This window comes from Carassius carassius, chromosome 38 (assembly GCF_963082965.1).
Source record: "Carassius carassius chromosome 38, fCarCar2.1, whole genome shotgun sequence".
NCBI classification, from domain to species: domain Eukaryota; kingdom Metazoa; phylum Chordata; class Actinopteri; order Cypriniformes; family Cyprinidae; genus Carassius; species Carassius carassius.
In genome coordinates, this window is record NC_081792.1 from 21,271,868 (window position 1) to 21,291,205 (window position 19,338).

The following is a 19,338-nucleotide window of genomic DNA, read 5'->3' on the forward strand; positions in this document are numbered from 1 at the left end:
GACATCGGGAAGGAAGAAAGGGGGTTTCTTCTCGATGCTCCGGTCTCGCCTTCTGAGCTTTTTGGTACCTCCATCGAGATGGTGGTCGGGAAGTTCAGGGAGGCAAGGGCGCGCTCAGCGGCCTTTAAATCCTTCATTCCACGAAGGTCCAGGTCCGAGCCCGAGCAACTCAGGGGTCCTGGCTCATCTCGATCTGAGGGTCGTAGAGGGGCGCAGAAGGCTAGTGTTGCGGCTCGCGCTCCTCCCCCGCCTAAGGGCAGGGGCAAGAGGAACCGCGGGTCACGGAGCGGTAAGCAGGGTCTGAGGGACGTGATTCGGACGAGGCAGCGTCCTCGCCCGGGTCAGAGCGGTAGTATGACCTAGTAGCTCCGGATGTTTTTAACCTCTGTTTTTAACCTCTGTTTTTTGTCCTCCCCTGCCTAATTCCCCTGTAGCCACCAGCTTCCACCTGATCGAGGTTAGGTGGACGGTCTCTCACATAACAGTCTCCTTCTGGACCTATGATGTTTTGGTTGGTTCTATGTTCATAGCAACCGCCTTACTGACGGTCTGGACCAGAAGGGGGCGCCCCGCAGCGGGACTCCAGTACAGGAGGGTGGGTGAGTAGGTAACCCTTGCTCTACCTGTTTATGGACGTTATGTTGCTGGTGGTTATATGTCTACTAACAATCTCTGTGAGTTTCCTTACAGTAGCTAGGTGGCCAAAGAATTGGCACAGCACTGCAGGGAATTCCATAGATGTCCGGCTAGAGGACGCAGTGTCTCGTTCCCTCTCAGGGAACCATGGTTACATTCGTAACCTGAGACGTTCCCTTTCAAGGGAACTTCGAACTGCGTCCTCTGAGGGGCCGCCTGGCGAGGTGATGCTCCCCTCGCCTAGAAAAGAGGTTGGAGCTCACCGCTCCCGTGCGATCCAGCGCCTCTGCGATGCTTGGGAACCTCTCTGTACACACGCTTGCCTGTGTACTTTCTCAAAGCCACATAAGTGGTAAGTGTGCACGCAAGACTCTGCGCACTTTCTGAAATCCACATAAAGTGGTAAGTGTGCACGCAAGACTCTGCGCACTTTCTAAAATCCTGTATGGTAAGGGTTACGCGCTCCGCTTCGTTCCCTTTCTTGGGATGATTCGCCCCCGGTGTTCCTTGGGCTTCATCCAACCAGTGTGTATTTGTTATGCACCTCAAGCATCGCTTCCCTCAACATGAGGGGCTGGGTGGTCTCCCTGGAGATTTGGCTCCCACATACTGTGCGTCTCCACTAAATAGCATATTGTGGTTTTCAGATAGTAGGCTTCACCAGGTCTCTCTGAAGGTGAGCTCCCACGTTCGGTGGTCGCCAGGTAGTAGGCCTCACCAGGCCTCCCTGGAGATTTAGCTCCCACATACTATGCGTTTCCACGGAATAGCATGTTGTGGCTTTTTTCAGATAGTAGGCTTCACCAGGTCTCTCTGAAGACGAGCTCCCACATACTGTGGTTGCCAGGTAGTAGGCCTCACCAGGCCTCCCTGGAGATTTAGCTCCCACATATTGTGCGTTCCACTAAATAGCACAATGTGGTTTTCAGATAGTAGGCTTCATCAGGTCTCTCTGAAGACGAGCTCCCACATACTGTGGTTGCCAGGTGGTAGGCCTCACCAGGCCTCCCTGGAGATTTAGCTCCCACATATTGTGCGTTCCACTAAATAGCACATTGTGGTTTTCAGATAGTAGGCTTCATCAGGTCTCTCTGAAGACGAGCTCCCACATACTGTGGTTGCCAGGTGGTAGGCCTCACCAGGCCTCCCTGGAGATTTAGCTCCCACATACTGTGCGTTTCATAAAGAAAATACGAGCTCCCGCGATTTGTGGTTGTCAGGTGGTAGGCCTCACCAAGCCTCCCTGGAGTTGAGTTCCATATTGCTTTCAGTTTCCACTGAGGTGGTTATCTGGTAACAGATAGAAAGCCTCTCTAGGCCTCTCTGTAGATGAACTCCCACATATTGTGGTTATCAGGTAGCAGGCTTCACAGGCCTCTCTGAATGTGAGCTCCCACATACTGTGGTTGTCAGGTAACCTTTCAGTACACACGCTTGCCTGTGTACTTTCTCAAATCCACGTAAAGTGGTAAGTGTGCACGCAAGACTCTGCGCACTTTCTGAAATCCACATAAAGTGGTAAGTGTGCACGCAAGACTCTGCGCACTTTCTGAAATCCACGTAAAGTGGTAAGTGTGCACGCAAGACTCTGCGCACTTTCTAAAATCCTGTATGGTAAGGGTTACGCGCTCCGCTTCGTTCCCTTTCTCGGGATGATTCGCCCCGGTGTTCCTTGGGCTTCATCCAACCGGTGTGTACTTATTGTACACCCCAAGCCCCCTCAACTTGGGGGGGCTGTGTGGGCAATTCTCGGGTAGTTCAGCAGCACCCCCCTTTTCTGAAAGGGTCACCTATGAGCATGCTGCTCGGAGCTCGGAGTCTTCCTCTCTTGGGAGACTGATTCCCGGTTCTTCAGAGCGCTCCAGTACCACATACTGTTTGAGACGCTCTGTGAGAGCAGGCATCCTGCTGAGGCAGGGGCTGAGGCCTCCAATTGCTCTGCTCCCGGGCCATTCTTCTACGAGCTGCTCTGACAGAGTCCCACGAGAACCCCTCCTTAGAACAGTATTTTTAATCCATGTTATGGTAAGTGTGCACGGGAGTCTTTGCGCACTTTCTAAAATCCACATTGTGGTAAGTTCGCACGCTAGTCTCTGCGTTCTTTCTAAAATCCCTAGATGGTAAGGGCTTCGCGCTGCTGCTTCGTGCCCTTTTCTTGAGTTGGTTTAAGCCCCGTTCATCTTGGGCACCACTCCACCTAGGTATCCTCGGATACCTATCTAGAACAGGGCGCCGCTACTAGAGTGCTGTAGGGACAGCCCTTTCGGCAGGTTTTTGCGAAAGCTAGCAGTAGCCCCTGTGTGGCAGGCAAAGACTTGGTAGAGGAAAGTGCCAGGCTCTTAGCCGTATCCCTTTAAAGGAATCTCCGTGATTCCAAGCCTTTAGCTCTACCCCGGGCCAAGGCCCTACAGGATAAGTTGGGTATGTAGCTTAGGCCTTTGGCCGTAAGGGATAATGTCATAAGGCAGCCGTCAGACCGTCCCAGGGGCGACTCCCGGTGAAGAGAAAAGCGGTAGAGTTGGTACTTAGTGTTTGCCATGATTCTGGTCTGCACTCCCCTCAGCATGGCGGCGTGGGTATACTGTTCCCCATAGTGTCCCCTCAGAGGACGCAGTTCGAAGTTCCCTTGAAAGGGAACGTCTCAGGTTACGAATGTAACCATGGTTCCCTGAGAGGGAACGAGACACTGCGTCCTCTAGCTCCCTGCCATGCTTCGGACGCAAGCTTCACGAAGAAGATAGTGACGGGTCCTACGGGCGCGTATTTATAGTCGCGCTGGTAGTGACGTCAGAGGCTGTCGCCGGCCAACACGTTGGCGTTTTTCAAAGTATGCTTCAGACACGGGTCACGACGAGGTGTTCCCCATAGTGTCCCCTCAGAGGACGCAGTGTCTCGTTCCCTCTCAGGGAACCATGGTTACATTCGTAACCTGAGACGTTAACATTGAATTAAAAATGGAAGTTTGAAATAGAAAGGCAAAAATAATATTTTCTTGTAAAACACGCTCCAATAATTATTCAAATTTTATTTACAAAATAGAAAAACACTAAAAAATTTTTTAAATAAAAACAAAATAAAAAATATAAAATAATGAAAATCAATCAATCAATAAATAATTAAACCGAGTATATAACAAAAAACACACAGATGTAAATAAATCAATACATACATAAAAATAATGCAATCCTTTTTAAGTTTAAGTTAATCTATATATTAATATATAATATAATATATTAATAGCTATATATATTAATCTATATATAACAATTCGTCTAACTCTCGCATGTTTTTTTAAAACATTTTCCTCACTTCTTTGTCGTCCTCCTCCCCCTTCTGCTTAATCTCTAATAGCTAACGACTTTGCAACGTTTTTCATTAATAAAATTAAACACATTAGTGCATAATTTTCCACACCACAATCAGTCAAGCTCATATCACCAGCAAACTTACACTCATTTACATCCTTCTCTTCACTCTCTGAGGCAGAAGTCTCAAAACTCATCCTTTCTAATCACCCTACAACTTGCCCGCTTGATCCTATTCCATCTCATCTCCTTCAAGCCTTTTCTCCTGCAGTTGTACCTGCACTCACTCACATCATCAACACATCCCTCCACACTGGTGTTTTTCCCTCATCATTTAGACAGGCACGTATAACTCCACTACTTAAAAAACCCAACCTCAATCCATCTCTTTTAGAGAACTACAGACCAGTTTCCCTTCTTCCTTTCATTGCAAAAACACTTGAACGAGCTGTGTTCAACCAAGTCTCTACATTTCTCACACACAACAACCTCCTTGACAGCAACCAATCTGGCTTCAGAAGTGGACATTCAACTAAGACTGCCTTGCTCTCAGTTGTTGAATCTCTAAGACTGGCAAGAGCGGAATCCAAATCTTCAGTACTTATCCTGCTTGATCTGTCCGCTGCTTTTGACACGGTTAACCACCAGATCCTCCTATCAACCCTACTGGCAAAAGGCATCTCAGGAACCACACTTCAATGGTTTGAGTCTTACCTATCAGATAGGTCCTTCAAAGTATCTTGGAGAGGTGAGGTGTCCAAGTCACAACATCTAACTACTGGGGTGCCTCAGGGCTTAGTTCTTGGACCACTTCTCTTCTCTGTCTACATGGCATCATTAGGTTCTGTCATTCAGAAACATGGCTTTTCATACCACTGCTATGCTGATGACACTCAACTCTACCTCTCATTCCATCCTGATGATCCGACGGTAGCTATTCGCATCTCAGCTTGTCTAACAGACATTTCTTCCTGGATGATGGACCATCACCTTCAACTCAACCTTGCCAAGACAGAACTGCTTGTGATTCCAGCAAACCCATCGTTTCATCACAATTTCACCATCAAGTTAGGCACATCAACCATAACTCCTTCAAAAACAGCTAGAAGCCTTGGAGTTATGATTGATGATCAGCTGACTTTCTCAGACCACATTGCTAAAACTGTCCGATCCTGCAGATTTGCTTTATTCAACATCAAGAAGATCAAGCCCTTTCTTTCGGAACATGCTGCACAACTCCTTGTTCAAGCTCTTGTTCTGTCCAGGCTGGACTATTGCAATGCCCTTGCAATAGCAGGTCTTCCAGCCAATTCTATCAAACCTTTACAATTAATTCAGAACGCGGCAGCAAGATTCATTTTTAATGAGCCAAAAAGAATACGTGTCACACCTCTGTTTATCAATTTGCACTGGCTTCCAATAGCTGCTCGTATAAAATTCAAGGCATTGATGTTTGCCTATAAAACTACCACTGGCTCTGCACCCATTTACCTAAATTTGTTACTTCAGACTTATGTGCCCTCTAGAAGCTTGCGTTCTGCAAGTGAACGTCGCTTGATTGTGCCATCCCAAAGAAGCACAAAGTCACTTTTACGGACTTTTAAATTAAATGTTCCCTCCTGGTGGAATGACCTCCCCAACTCAATCCGAGCAGCTGAGTCCTTAGCCATCTTCAAGAATCGGCTTAAAACACATCTTTTCCATCTTTATTTGACCCTCTAACTTTAACACTCACTATTCTAATTCTATTCTTAAAAAAAATCTAACTACCTTTCTAATCTTTTTACATTCTATTTTCTTTTCATTAATTATGCAATTGTATGTGTGTGTGTGTGTGTGTATGTGTTAGGACCTCTAACACTAGCTTGCTCTATTCTTTTTTTTATTTTATCTGTTTTCTTTATATTATATTATTTAAAATCCCATGCTAGGTGTACTGTGTTAACCTAACTGAGACTTGTTATAGCACTTATATATCATTGCTCTTTTTGATTGCTTCCACTGTCCTCATCTGTAAGTCGCTTTGGATAAAAGCGTCTGCTAAATGAATAAATGTAAATGTAAATGTACTTTTTATGCACTTTATTTAGTGATATTATTGGTAGTGGATTGCAAGTGAGGACTGTGAAAGGAGAGAATATTGCCGCTCTAACAGGATCTGCCACTGATGTAAATCGCAGCAAACATGAAGCAAAACTACTTACTTCTTTTTATTAGATACATCCTTGCCGCAAGTTTTCTCTTCAAAAAGTGGTGGTATATAACTACACTCCATTACTGGAATATGTTTACCAAATCTGTGGTAAAGTACAATTCCATTCAAGTTATGTAGCCTAATAAAGTATACACAGTTAGCCCTTAATACAACTACTACTTCAACAGAGACAGTTTTGGATTAGTGATAATAACTGATGTGTCTCCTCGTGTATTATGCTCCTTTTATTAGCAGCCTTAAGCAAAACATTTTATGTCTGCACAAATCTGGCAAATTTTCTCGAAGAATGTTCATTACCATCATTTAAAAAAATCTCAATCTACCTTTTATAAAATTAAAATAGAAATTTACATGCAACAGACATTCAAAATAAGTGAAAAGTGAAGTGACGTGTGACCAAGTATGGTGACCCATACTCAGAATTTTGATTATCATAAAAAAAATCATTCTACATCAAAAAGAAAAGTTAATAAAGATTAAGAATGTTTTCATAATGTAATCCTAACATTGTGAATTATCCCCAAGAATTTACTATTTATATCTAAATGTGGTATTTACTAGTAATTTTTTATTATTATTTGAGTCTTTTTTCACATATTAGGCATGCAAATTATAGCGGAATTGCGGCTGCTCTTTCAAATTTCAACGGACCACCTTCATGCAGCACCATCTATGGCCCAATCTCAAAACGACATACTTTATGTGTACTTGAGTTATCCTTCACACCCTCTTGTTGAGCCTGTGTCGATGCAGGCTCCACTGCTACCTGTCATTGTGTCACAAAAGTGTGGATTCAGAGGGCAGTCTTTGGGAGAGACAACAGGCCTACGAAAACCATCAAGAGAAGGCAGTGAAGAGAAGCTCTGAGACTGGAGTCAGCCCTTTGAAATAGTGTTCCCAGGACGAGCAGTGCCATGAGATAAAAGGCTCTAGAGCGGTTTTTAATCACATTGCTCATTGTGCTTTTAGCATTTGCATTTGCCCCACGCCCTTTTCATTTGCATTCGTCATTACTGCGCTGTCAACTCTTATCGGGATTTCTCTATCCTTCCTCTTAGGCAAAAAAGGGAGCAGCCTGCCATTGAAAGCGGGCCTCTGCAGCACCGAGAGGTTGCAGCAGCTTCAAAATGCACTTTGTCTGTTGGGTGGGAGAGCGTGCCAGATGCTGGTGTCACTTTGTACAAGTTCACCAGTTACAAAGCTCATTAATCACACTGATGTCAATAAGCAATGTTGGTTTCCGTGTGGACGGGTGCATACTCCCTTCTGGATGCATTAGTCCATTTGCCACCGTATGGTTTCGTTCACACATCACCCTGTGGTGAAAGCTGTCATCTCTGTGGCTCTTTTGTTCGAGCTGTGCTTCTATAGATACCTGGGACTCATCAAAAATCTCTGATGCTGAACTGAACTTCAAGGCCCACGGCTTTTGTTATTTAAATGCCATGTTAAACAGATAAAACTCAGCTTAAACTTTCCTCCAAGTTTCTTTTCTGAGCTGGGTCGATTTGTTTTTTGGTTTCCCGCTCTTTCAACTTAAGCTTGGTCACACAATAGCGACTCGTGAATGATAGGAAATAAGATGCGTCATGCGTATAGGCGGCTTTAACTGTCACTTTTCCCGTCATCTTTGAAGCCCTCGGCCGATAGACGCAGACTTGGACACTGAATGCTCTACCTTTAACGGAGACGAGTGGGACGCAGGAGAGGATTTAGAAGAAAACGATGGAGAGCTGGGACAAAGAAAAGGGTTTTTGCTGAATGAGTGCAGAAGAGCAGCAGATGGGCACCCAGTGCCCGCCACAGCTTCTGTAATGCCATGACTGGCACCCATAGCCTTAAAGTCGGCGCTTATCTGACAGGGGGGCCCCATCACAATCTGCTCTGATTTGGCCTCTCAAACCCTTATAGGAAGCTGGTTATTAACAGAGTCCCAGTTCCTCTGAGGTTCAAATTAGTTGATCAGTATGGTTGTAAGACCTTGTCCAGACACCTTTTTTATATCACCAAATTTACAGACCAGGGAAAAATGGGGCCATAAACTTATATGAGGCCAAAGAGAGTTGGACCCAGGTACCAGTATCCATCATTCAATTCTCAGTGCTGTCCTATAGTAACACACACCATATGAGCAAACCCCACTCACAGCTCTACAGAGTGACATCACGAACCAGATGACAGACGCTTCCAAGCCCCCGACCTGTCAACATGCAAGCAAAGCTTTAGAGCTGAACTTCCATATTTCAGAACACCATGCCAAGAGGCTTGGTGTGGCCCACACAGGATTTAGACAGATGGAGAATGATGCTTTTCTGAAAGCTTCCAACCACCAGAAAGCTCCATTTGCTTGCCCCAGAGCACAAACCCAATTTTACTAGTTCGACTAGATGTTTCCACTCCAGGGCCAGCATGACAAAACAAATACAAGCCTTGCCAGTCGATCGTTTTCCCAGAGCACAGTTTATCAGAGCTGTTTTTCAAAAGTAAGTTTAAATGGGATTTTCTTGGCAAGGTATTTTAGTGCAATTGTTTTTTTAAGTTGTAAATAAAAAATACTGGAATTTGTTTTACAAGAAAACACGGTTTCAGAATTTTTGTTATTTTTTTTTCATTCAAAATCATGTTTAATTCAATGTGCTGCCTTTGTCAAATCACCTTTAGGTGCATTATACAATAGGTTGTTAATGTTGCAAAATTTGTTAATATGAACAAATTTGATTGAGCTTTAAAGCAACACTACAGAAGACTATAGTTTCATTATTCATCTCAATTCAGTTCAAGTTTTGTTCCCATCCAATAGCTGTGCTGCCAACCCAAAAATATTTCTGAATGTTAGTTGTCTTTTAAAGCATAATTATTTGTAAAATATTAACAAGCAATTACTAAAGTCAAATGATTTCAAAGTGAGTGAAGTGACATTCAGCCAAGTATGGTGACCCATACTCAGAATTCGTGCTCTGCTTTTAACCCTTCCAAAGTGCACACACACAGAGCAGTGATAACACACACACACTGTGAACACACACCCGGAGCAGGGGGCAGCCATTTATGCTGCAGCGCCCGGGGAGCAGTTGGGGGTTCAGTGCCTTGCTCAAGGGCACCTAAGTCGTGGTATTGTAGGTGGATAAAGTAAACCTTACACCATTTTTCTTCAGTGTAATTTTTGTTAGAATCAACATATATAGAGTATACACACATATAGAGTATACACACACACACACACACACACACACACACACACACAACACTGATGAATTTTTTTGATCCACTTCAAATGCTGACTACTGTATATACACAATTTTGTATTTCCATTTTGAGTCCACAAAAACATGGACATGTTTTCATTTAATAAACTCTAGTTAACTGTCTCCACAATAAATAAATAAATAAATAAATAAATAAATAAACAGGCCTCCATCTTGATCTAAACTTTGCTATCATGCTGGCACTTAATAATTTATCATGAACATCAGCATGACAAGATGTCTCGTACTGAGAAGATCCTTTTCTCAACTGATGGGGTCTGTGCCAGTTGGCATGAGTGCTGTCCAAGTGTTTGAGGTTGTTGTATCTGTAGTGTGCATAGGAAATACTCTCTGCAAGGTCAGTGTTGATTTAAAAGAAGAATAAAAAATGCTTTTTATCAGCAGGGCTAAAGGACAATAAAGTTTCAGAAACAGCTGAAAAAATAAATTCACTTTAAATCACTGTTTGGGAGGATTAGACAAGATAGGCAGTTTTATACTGCATTCTTTGAAGGACATATTAAGAACTGCATTCAAAATCTTTTAAAGCAATAAAAGATAAAATAAAAATAAATTAAATTAATTTGTATAAACATTTTATGAATTATATTTATTTACTAAAAACAAAACAAAATAGGCTCCTGAAGCTATAAATAAAATAAAATAAATATCCTCTACGGCCCAAAGGAGGACATTTGTATAATTATGCTAAAAGGTCAATACAATAGCTTTGTGTAAGGAACAGACTGAAATATAAGTTCTTATTCACATGATAGATCATGAGAGTTATGATACCTGAGTCCAAACAAATCCTTTTTGGAGTCATATATTTCCAATGAATTATTGGACGCTCTGTATTGCTGGGAAGTGGCATGTTCAATATATGGCTATATACAGACATTGCACGCTCTTCCACTTTAAAATGCAGCAAAAAATGTGTATTTGAAACTACTGTAATTATTCCTTTATAAATCTGAATTCTGAATTGGGCATACATTCACATGGCACCTTCCCTCATTATTTCCTCATTGTTCCTCATTTCACAGAAAGGCTGACCTGATCTTGTACGGCGGAACAGCACATAGCATGGGACATAATTACTAATGACGCACCAAAGAAACATGTGAAGTGAAAGTTCGTCTAGCGCTGTGTGAAAAACGTGGTTCTTGAGCTTTCAACAATGTGAGGGAAGGTGATCAGAGCTCTATACTGTGCAGATTTGAGTCCCCGTAGGTGTTTTTGGCAGTGTGGACCTCTGTCTCTGCCAGAACCACTGCCTCTGTGAGACCGGCCACGTGGTTCCAAGCTTGAAACACCAATGCAGTGGAGTCAATGTGGTACTAACAAGCTGTGCTGTTGTTTAAATGCGTGTATTTTGTGTTTTTATTTTTATTTTATTCATGTCCTCTAATGACGGTTTGCTGTGCACAAATGGATACGAATGCTAATTTATTCCTGAATTTGAGTTGAGAAATTTTGCTCATTGATAATGCAGTTGTAAGAGCTTGTGTTTGGAACAAGCCGATTTCTCTGTTATGTTGCAAATAAGGTTTCACCAAGGGGACTGAAAGCAACTTTATCTCCATTCAAACCTCTAATAGACACACCGATGGGCAGAACCTCTCCCTCATTCTCCGGCTCCAAAAGTTTAATGAATAAATATGGATATTCCAAACTTGATTTCTGGTTTCTAATTAAAACAATGTGTTCTGTGCCAGCTCTGGATTTTCTTTCAATTTTCATACGAGATACCAAGCAATATCAGATTATTATGAAATGTAATTTAAGTATCTACAAAGAATTTGTGAAGAGATGAAGAGATTTGAAGAGAAGAGATTTGTGAAGCAAAATGAAAAAACACGTCTCAAGATATTTGGGCACAGTCATAGGGATTGTATTAAAAATGTCTGAGTGCAAGGTAAAAAGAGTCTGTCAACACCTGTTTGACCCCTCCATCGAACGGAGAGAATATATATATATATATATATATAAAGTCTTATGGACCACTTTAACCCTGTAAAGTCTGAATCAGAATCAGCTTTATTCGCCAAGTGTGTGCAAACATACAAGGAATTTGGATTTTTAGGAGCTCTTGGTACAAACAAACATACATACATACATGACATGAGAACAGAAAGAACATTGAAATAAGACTAAAGAAAATAATAATGATGCGGTGAAAACCTTTTTTTATATATATAGGATAATGTGGAGCTCATACTTGAGGAGAAACACTTGCATAAAAGAGCGGAACAAAAGTCTCAAAATTCAAATGAATCAAATAGAATCGACTCAGAAGCTCAGAATAGACACGGATGAATGCACGCGCATCGCCTGATCCACAAATGCACATTTTAACCCCTACATGCACAAATTATGATAACTTTTAATACAAACTATAACGTTTGTTTTCACAAATATGTCTCTATTTGAACAAAATGCTTCACATTCATGTAATTCTTAACTCTGCAGACACCGGTTGAAAAGCATTTTTTTCAGTGTAGTGACGCACATTCGCAATTTTTTCAAATCGTGTACACGTTCATGAATTGCACCGGGCCTTGTTCGTCAGTAGTTGTGTGTGTGTGTGGGACGTGAAATGCTGAAAACTGCGAAAATGAAGTCTCAAAATTCAAATGAACCGAACAAGATTGACTCGAACTACATGTCAATTAATGCACGCGTGTCACCCGATCCACATATGCATGGATTCCTTTTTGCACAAGCAATTTATGATATATTAATGCAGAACAGAACATTTTTATTCGCAAACATGTCTGTATATGTATAAATCGCTGCACAATCATTTAATTCCGAATCAAATTGAAATGCATTTGGTTGTGATTCTTAAAATACATGTATAAAATTGATGCAGTACATTGATATTTTTGCGTGCATCTATTAATCTTTTTGAGTCTTTTTTCATCCCATAGTAGTGTGCTGCCACTGGAGGAGATTCATTTTTTCATTCAAAATTTACAATGGAAGCAAATACACTTCACTGGCTGACTGGACATGCACAAGTATCTCTCTCCAGATATTATAAAACATACGGCCCTGCATCTCAAGATCACTTCAGGCTCCTGAGCATGTAAATATCTGCAGGCCAGGTTTCTTTAGTGTCCAGCCAACACATGCTCACAAGAGCCATAATTAGACAGTCCAGACTGTGCCTCAGTTGGCAGATGCTGAAATGCTGACATTTACTATGTGTAGTTATTTGTAACTCATTAAATGGCGAGAAGCTATTCATCAGGAGGTCAACGTGCTTCCAGTGATGTCTCATTTGCATAAAACATTAAAAGAATAATTCAAACTTATTTCCATATATTAAGAGACAACAAGGGAAACTCAAACAAATACACAGACTCAAGAGGCTGTGAAGGTTCAAAACAGACCTGCTCTTGTAAATATGTTCCAGGTTTAAAACCAGGCCAACCAATAACAGGATCTACAAGTTTACGTTTACTTCATATCTGTTTTGATGACTGTTTAAGGTAAAAAAAAATATATAAAAAAATTTTGACTATTAAATTACATTTTCTCCATTTATTTTCTTTCTAAATATATTTAAAGTCATGGTTACCACAGAAATCACTCCTCACTCTACACTCTGAAACAACTTTACAGTCCTGCTTTCTAATTTTATGTATATTTGTACATATTTTAAATGTATACAGGTACAAACCTTGTATTTAAATTTGAAATATGTACAAATCAATTATTTAATGAACAGAAAGTTCAAAAGAACAGTATTTATTTGAAATGTAACTTTATTGATGTCTTTACTGTCACTTTGACTCAGTGTAATGCGTCCTTGCTGAATAAATGTATTTCAAAAACACTTTACTGTTTGAGCTATATAGAAATGCTTTTTGGAATGCCAATAAACAAAACTAATAGTAAAATACAAGATTGTTCATAATCTTACTGTGCACTGCTCAGGAATATTCTGCATACCCGCTGGCTATTAGAGGCGGACCCCAGAGTAAGAAAACATGTTAAATGACTACTCATTAAAGCAAAAAATGCAAAACCACCACTAGAATTACATAAATACAAATAGTCCTGCCACAAACTCACGCCATTAGCTGTTGCATATACAAAGAAAGTTTTGATAGTACATATTATAGGCGTAATGATTTTTGTACTGTAAAACTTTCTTTTTAATTAACACTGCATGTGACACATTCATAAGGGATCATATCTTATAATATTGTTTTAGCTGGAATAATCTTGATTCAGGCACTAAAAAATTCAAGGACAGACTGCTATGTATCACTTGCAGTAAATTATCCAGACATAATTTTTTTTTTTACCACCAAAGGCTTTTGTCGACAGCTCTTCTAGCTGGAGGGCCTGACTTCAGGATTATTTAATGCTGTCACTCAAGCGGTTTACTGCCATTAACATTTCGTCCTACAGCGGGTATAATGAGATCGCTCCGTACTTAGACTCGTGACAGCAGAACAGCATTTCGTATTCATCATGCTATAAGCTGATGGAGATATTCCCATTGTTGTCCTAGATAAATCCATTCACATATGCAGATGTCGTACGTGTGTTTATAACTCTATACACAAACTTTGACAGAGAGCGAAACGTTGCTGTCACAAATCATAAAGCATGCTGACACTCTAATTGCTCCATGCTATTCCTGACATGACTCATTTGCATCTTCTCCCGCCACTAAACGGACGTACTTTGGCAGGTGCCAAGTATCATTTAGTTGATTTAAAAGGGCGATGATGTGCACATTATGCCATTTGTTTATTTGTTTACAGTCAAATGTAGTCTGCACCCGCTATCCAAGTTTGTCCTCAGGCTCAGCAGAGCAAGATAACAAATGGGAGTCAAGCACATGGTTAAAAGGTCATGTTAATGATAAAAAGCTTTAATGCATAAACTATTTGTGCAAACCGAATTACATTATCACTGTCTATCCTCTTTGACCACGTTATAAACTATCCATCAATTAATGTGGCATCCATATGAAGTGGGCGATTCTGACAAAGTGCAGATGGTGTTAAGGTAGCCATATTTCTGTTGAGTAATTACCTGTCATGAATAGAGGTTTGGAACCAATAACTCATGAACCACTTCCTGAGTCCTGCCAGAGAGAGAGGAAAAAAGGGGCATAATGTATCACCATCTACTGTACCTTTTTACAACACCATCAGCCTCCACAGAGACTTAAAATAACACCATGCTGTATAGATGCATATCCAAATTGTGCCATAAGGACACAGATTCCAGAGCATTAATCACAGAAAGAGCTAAACAGACGCTGTGCTTTGTCTTTTCAGTTGAGCAGACCACAGAAACTGTCCAGAGATAACCTCCCATGTTTCAACAGAAATAGTCCTGCTATAATTGTAACTCAGGTGGAGACCTCTTTCCATTTTACAATCTCTAAGTCACAACAAGTTAGATGAAGTGACTCGGAGCTTTCAGGCAAAGTCACATTCAACAGAACAAAATGAAGTCTTCAATCAGTTTTAGCAGATTGTCCCCTATCCAATAAACTTCCCTGTTAACTAAAGAGCAAAACCTCAGCCTGACGTTGTTACAAACCTGTATGAGTTTCTTTCTTGTGTGGAACACAATAGAAGAATTGTTTTGTCAATAAATTGAAAGTCACTGGGGTCCAACAAACATCTTTAATATGCAGTTAGTTATAATCAGTTGTCAGAACAATGTTTTCTGTAATGGTCACTCTGTGTGGGTCAAATTAGATGAAAATGCTGAAAAACACATTAGTACCAGCAGATATGGTTATGAGTCCTTGATTCAAGTGTGTTCTGATTTGATTTTTGAGTTAGCTCTGTGGGTGTATAATTTAATTTAATATTATTTATTCTGTTTGTGAGCAATGTGCTGTGTAACATTTTTAGAAATCACACTAGTGCAAGGTAAATTTTTAGTGAATGAAAGGGAGTACTTTACACAGAATAGAGCCGTTTAAAATGGTAACTGACAAAAAGGGTTGCATCCGGTTTATATATATATATATATATATATATATATATATATATATATATATATATATATATATATATATATATATATATATATATATTGCCTTCTCTTACAGAAAAAAAAAGATAATAATAATAATAAAAAGTGATAATACATACAAAAGTATATATATATATATATATATATATATATATATATATATATATAATGTGGAAAGTGAAAGGGATACTTCAGGCAGTGTAGATGTGTCTTTTCAGAATTGTCATTTTGAGTGAATTGCCCCTTTTAATGTCAGCTTAGATGACATGACCACTTTATAATGACATTTAATACAATGAAGCCTGTTGCACTTCTGAATGTCAAATAAATTGTCCTGTATTTGCTTAAGAAAAACCAGACCATGTACAATTCACATCTAGTCTGAATTGGAATGAAACACATGTACTATACACGTGGCATGTTTTAATTTGTTTTACTGAAAGCCTGGTATATATATATAACATACGATATCACATTTTCTGACTGTTCCAGAAATTGCGAGTCCGAGATGGAGCAACATGAAATTACACTTCAACAGGGGAAGCTTAAAAAACAACACACACACACACACACACACACACACACACACACACACACACACACACACACACACACACACACACACACACACACACACACACACAGATGTTGGTATATGTGGTTTATGGGGACTCTCCATAGGCGTAATGGGTTTTATTCTGTACAAACTGTATTTTCTATTGCCCTACCCCAACCCTAAACCTAAACCTCACAGGAAACTTTGTGCATTTTTGGATTTTCAAAATAACTAATTCTGTATGATTTATAAGCGTTTTGAATTACGGGGACACTAAAAATGTCCTCATAAACCACCTCCTCATTGTAATACCTGTGTCATACCCATGTCATTATACAAATTTGTGTCCTCATTAACCACATAAACAAACTCACACACACACACACACACACACACACACACACACACACACACACACACACACACACACACACACACACACACACACACACGCGCGCGTTTGTTTTTGTGAAAAGTGGGGCCCTACTCTAACCCTACACCTAACCCTAACCCTCATAGGAAACGTTGTGCATTTTTACTTTCTCAAAAAAACTCATTCTGTATGATTTATAAGTGTTTTGAAAAATGGGGACATGGGTTATGTCCTCATAAGTCACCATCTCCTTGTAATACCTGTGTCATACCCATGTCATTATACAGAGTTGTGTCCTGATATGTGACAAAAACAAGAGCACACACAAACACAGACACACACACACAAGTGGATATATAATTTGTTTTAAAGGAGGCTCATTACAAATGTGTCTCCACACACTCTGCCAGCCACAGCCTCAGTATCCAAACGGTACATGGCTTTTCCATTTAGTCAATTGAGAAACAGCAGCCTGGTGGGAGAGAGTTGTTCAGGAGCAAACCTGACGGAGTTGTGGGAGGAGGTATGCCAAATCCAGTGTGAATTACAGCTCCTCTTCTCTAATTTCTATTCAAATTTTGGAAAAGCTGGCGGAGTGAAAACAAATCCATTAGCTACATGTCTATGGGCGGCATCTATGAGTCCTTGGACCCATATCGCCATGTGTTTGCGAATGTTTGTGCATGTCACCGCCAGGCAACAGCTGCCCCAGTGAAAGATGCATTGGGACCGACTCCAAAAATCTGTCTGACTCACATAGTAATTTCAAGCAGTGGTCACGGAAGGTCGGCATATGACATGTGACTATCGCAAAAGTGACGCGCTCCCTTTGAGGGACACAATCTGGACTCTGCCAAGCTGTGATGTGATGTGGTGGGAACTTTTGGGGACGAGACTTGGCAGAGATTAGGCAGGGTCTGAGGTTTTGTGTTTCACATTATGCATTGAGTTCATGCAGACTCGAGGGAAACAAAAAAGCTACGCTAAAGCACTCATGCATATAATACATTTCCAACACACATAGCCAAAACCAAGGATTGACTTGCTCGCCATATGTTATGCATTATAAATGTCTGCATATGTCTTGAAGGTTGAAAAGTGGAAAGTGAGCTTTGAACCAGTTGTATTTTCAATAACTTGCGTCACCACAGTAGGAGAGGGGGGAATAGAATTTCTCCAGCTCATCATCTGCTTCAATCAGCAACTCTCTTGGGAGGTGATGTTCTTCCTCCATCAGGAGAGGCCAACGTGAGAAGAGAAGCCCAGCCTGTGATGATGGCCTGCTGGGAGATGGGGGTGTACAAAGGGAGCTGCTGCAAGGTGAAAACGTCTAACCACAAAAGAAGAGAGGGGAGAAGAGGCTTTATGTGGAGCAGAAGTTAGTTCACCCAAAAACAACATGACAAAAAAAAAAAAAAAAACAGAAAGGGAAGCATTGTTGATTGTGTCAACAAAGTTAGACAAAAATTGTTTGGTAACCAAAAACCTTTTTTTTTTCTTTTTTCTTTTTGTAAATGACAACATAGGTGATGACAACATTTGACTTTCTTTTTTTGAATGTTTTAACAGTTTTTTGTCCATACAATGAAATACACTAGTGTCCAAAACAACATACTTTTATTATATAGACAAAAAATTCAGTTATTCTTCAAAAAAAGTTTGTGTTTCAGAGAAAAATGTAGGTATTGTACAGTAGGCAGCATTGATGTTAAATTAATTTATTAGTTTAGTTTATTGATTTATAGAGCACATTTAAAAACAACAGATGTTGAGACCAAAGATCTGTACAGGAAATATAAAAAGCAAAATTAAAACAAACTTAAAGACTACACATTATAAAAATAACAACCAGATGGAAAAAAAAAAATAATAATAAAAAAACCTTTCCATCCACAGGAAGATTTAAAACACTAATAAAATAGGGCTTCAAACATTTGAACATAGAAATAGAAGGAGAAAATCTAATATAGAGAGGAAGACTATTCCAGAGCCTAGAAGCAGCCACCTGTAGCTTTAAAATGAGAAACTTTAGCTTAGGCTGTAAAATGATCAAAGGGGTCTTCAAACAGTATAAGGAGTGAGAAGATCACAAATGTACAGAAGTGCAAGTTCATGCAAAGCTTTAAAAACAAAGAGCAAAATTTGAAAAACAACACAGAATTTAAATGGAAAAGAGAGAGAGGCTAACATAGGTGTAATGTGCTCACGTGGCAGTCAATAATCTGGCTGACGCGTTTTGTACCATGTGCAAGTGATCTAATGCTAATTTAGGCAAACCCTGAGAGAGCGAATTACAGTAGTCCAACCTTGACATTATGAAAGCATGAATAACGTTTTTGTTAGTAAACATCATCTTGAGTTTAGCAATATATCTCAACTGAAAGGAACTGCTTTTCACAACAGCGTCTGTTTATCAAAACACAATGTGGAATGAAAAATGACGCCAATGTTTTTGATACAGTCACGTACATTAGAAGAAAGTTAATCAAAACTAACTTTTAAAAATCCTTTTTTGCTAAACAAAGTAAACCTGACAAAAAAAGAAAATACATGTATAAAATTAGGAATGTTAATATAAAAAAACACACACAATACATACAAAAACATAATAATGAAAAAAAAAGAAATCTAATAAAAAAAAAAAAAAAGAACTTCACTTCAAGAACCGTGCCAATGTGCTAACAAAATTAACAAGTTAGTCTTATGCTAGCTAGTATGATAAGCTGTAGCTTGGCAACTGATGGCTAACTGAAAACACAGATGGGTGAATTTTATTCCATCTGGCCCAGCAAAAAGGATGAAACGACTACATTTTATATTTTAATAATCAAACTAATAATCAAAAGACCAGAAGAAAATCAAACATTCAGGTGCCCGTGCGTTCTCACTGGCTCAGATATACATAGCAAAGGTTATTTGTCAAGGCAAATTTTCTTTTAAAGTTTCCTCAGTGTTTGAAGATGGAACTTCCGAGATTATTAAGCAGCTTT

At 40.0% G+C, this 19,338-nt stretch overlaps 1 protein-coding gene across 2 annotated transcripts in view; it reads right to left on the bottom strand.

Annotated features, from left to right (window-relative positions):
* Positions 1 to 19,338, bottom strand: part of LOC132119554 (immunoglobulin superfamily member 21-like) — a 239,984-nt gene that overhangs the window by 43,432 nt on the left and 177,214 nt on the right. The gene's annotated exons all lie outside the window — the stretch shown is intronic.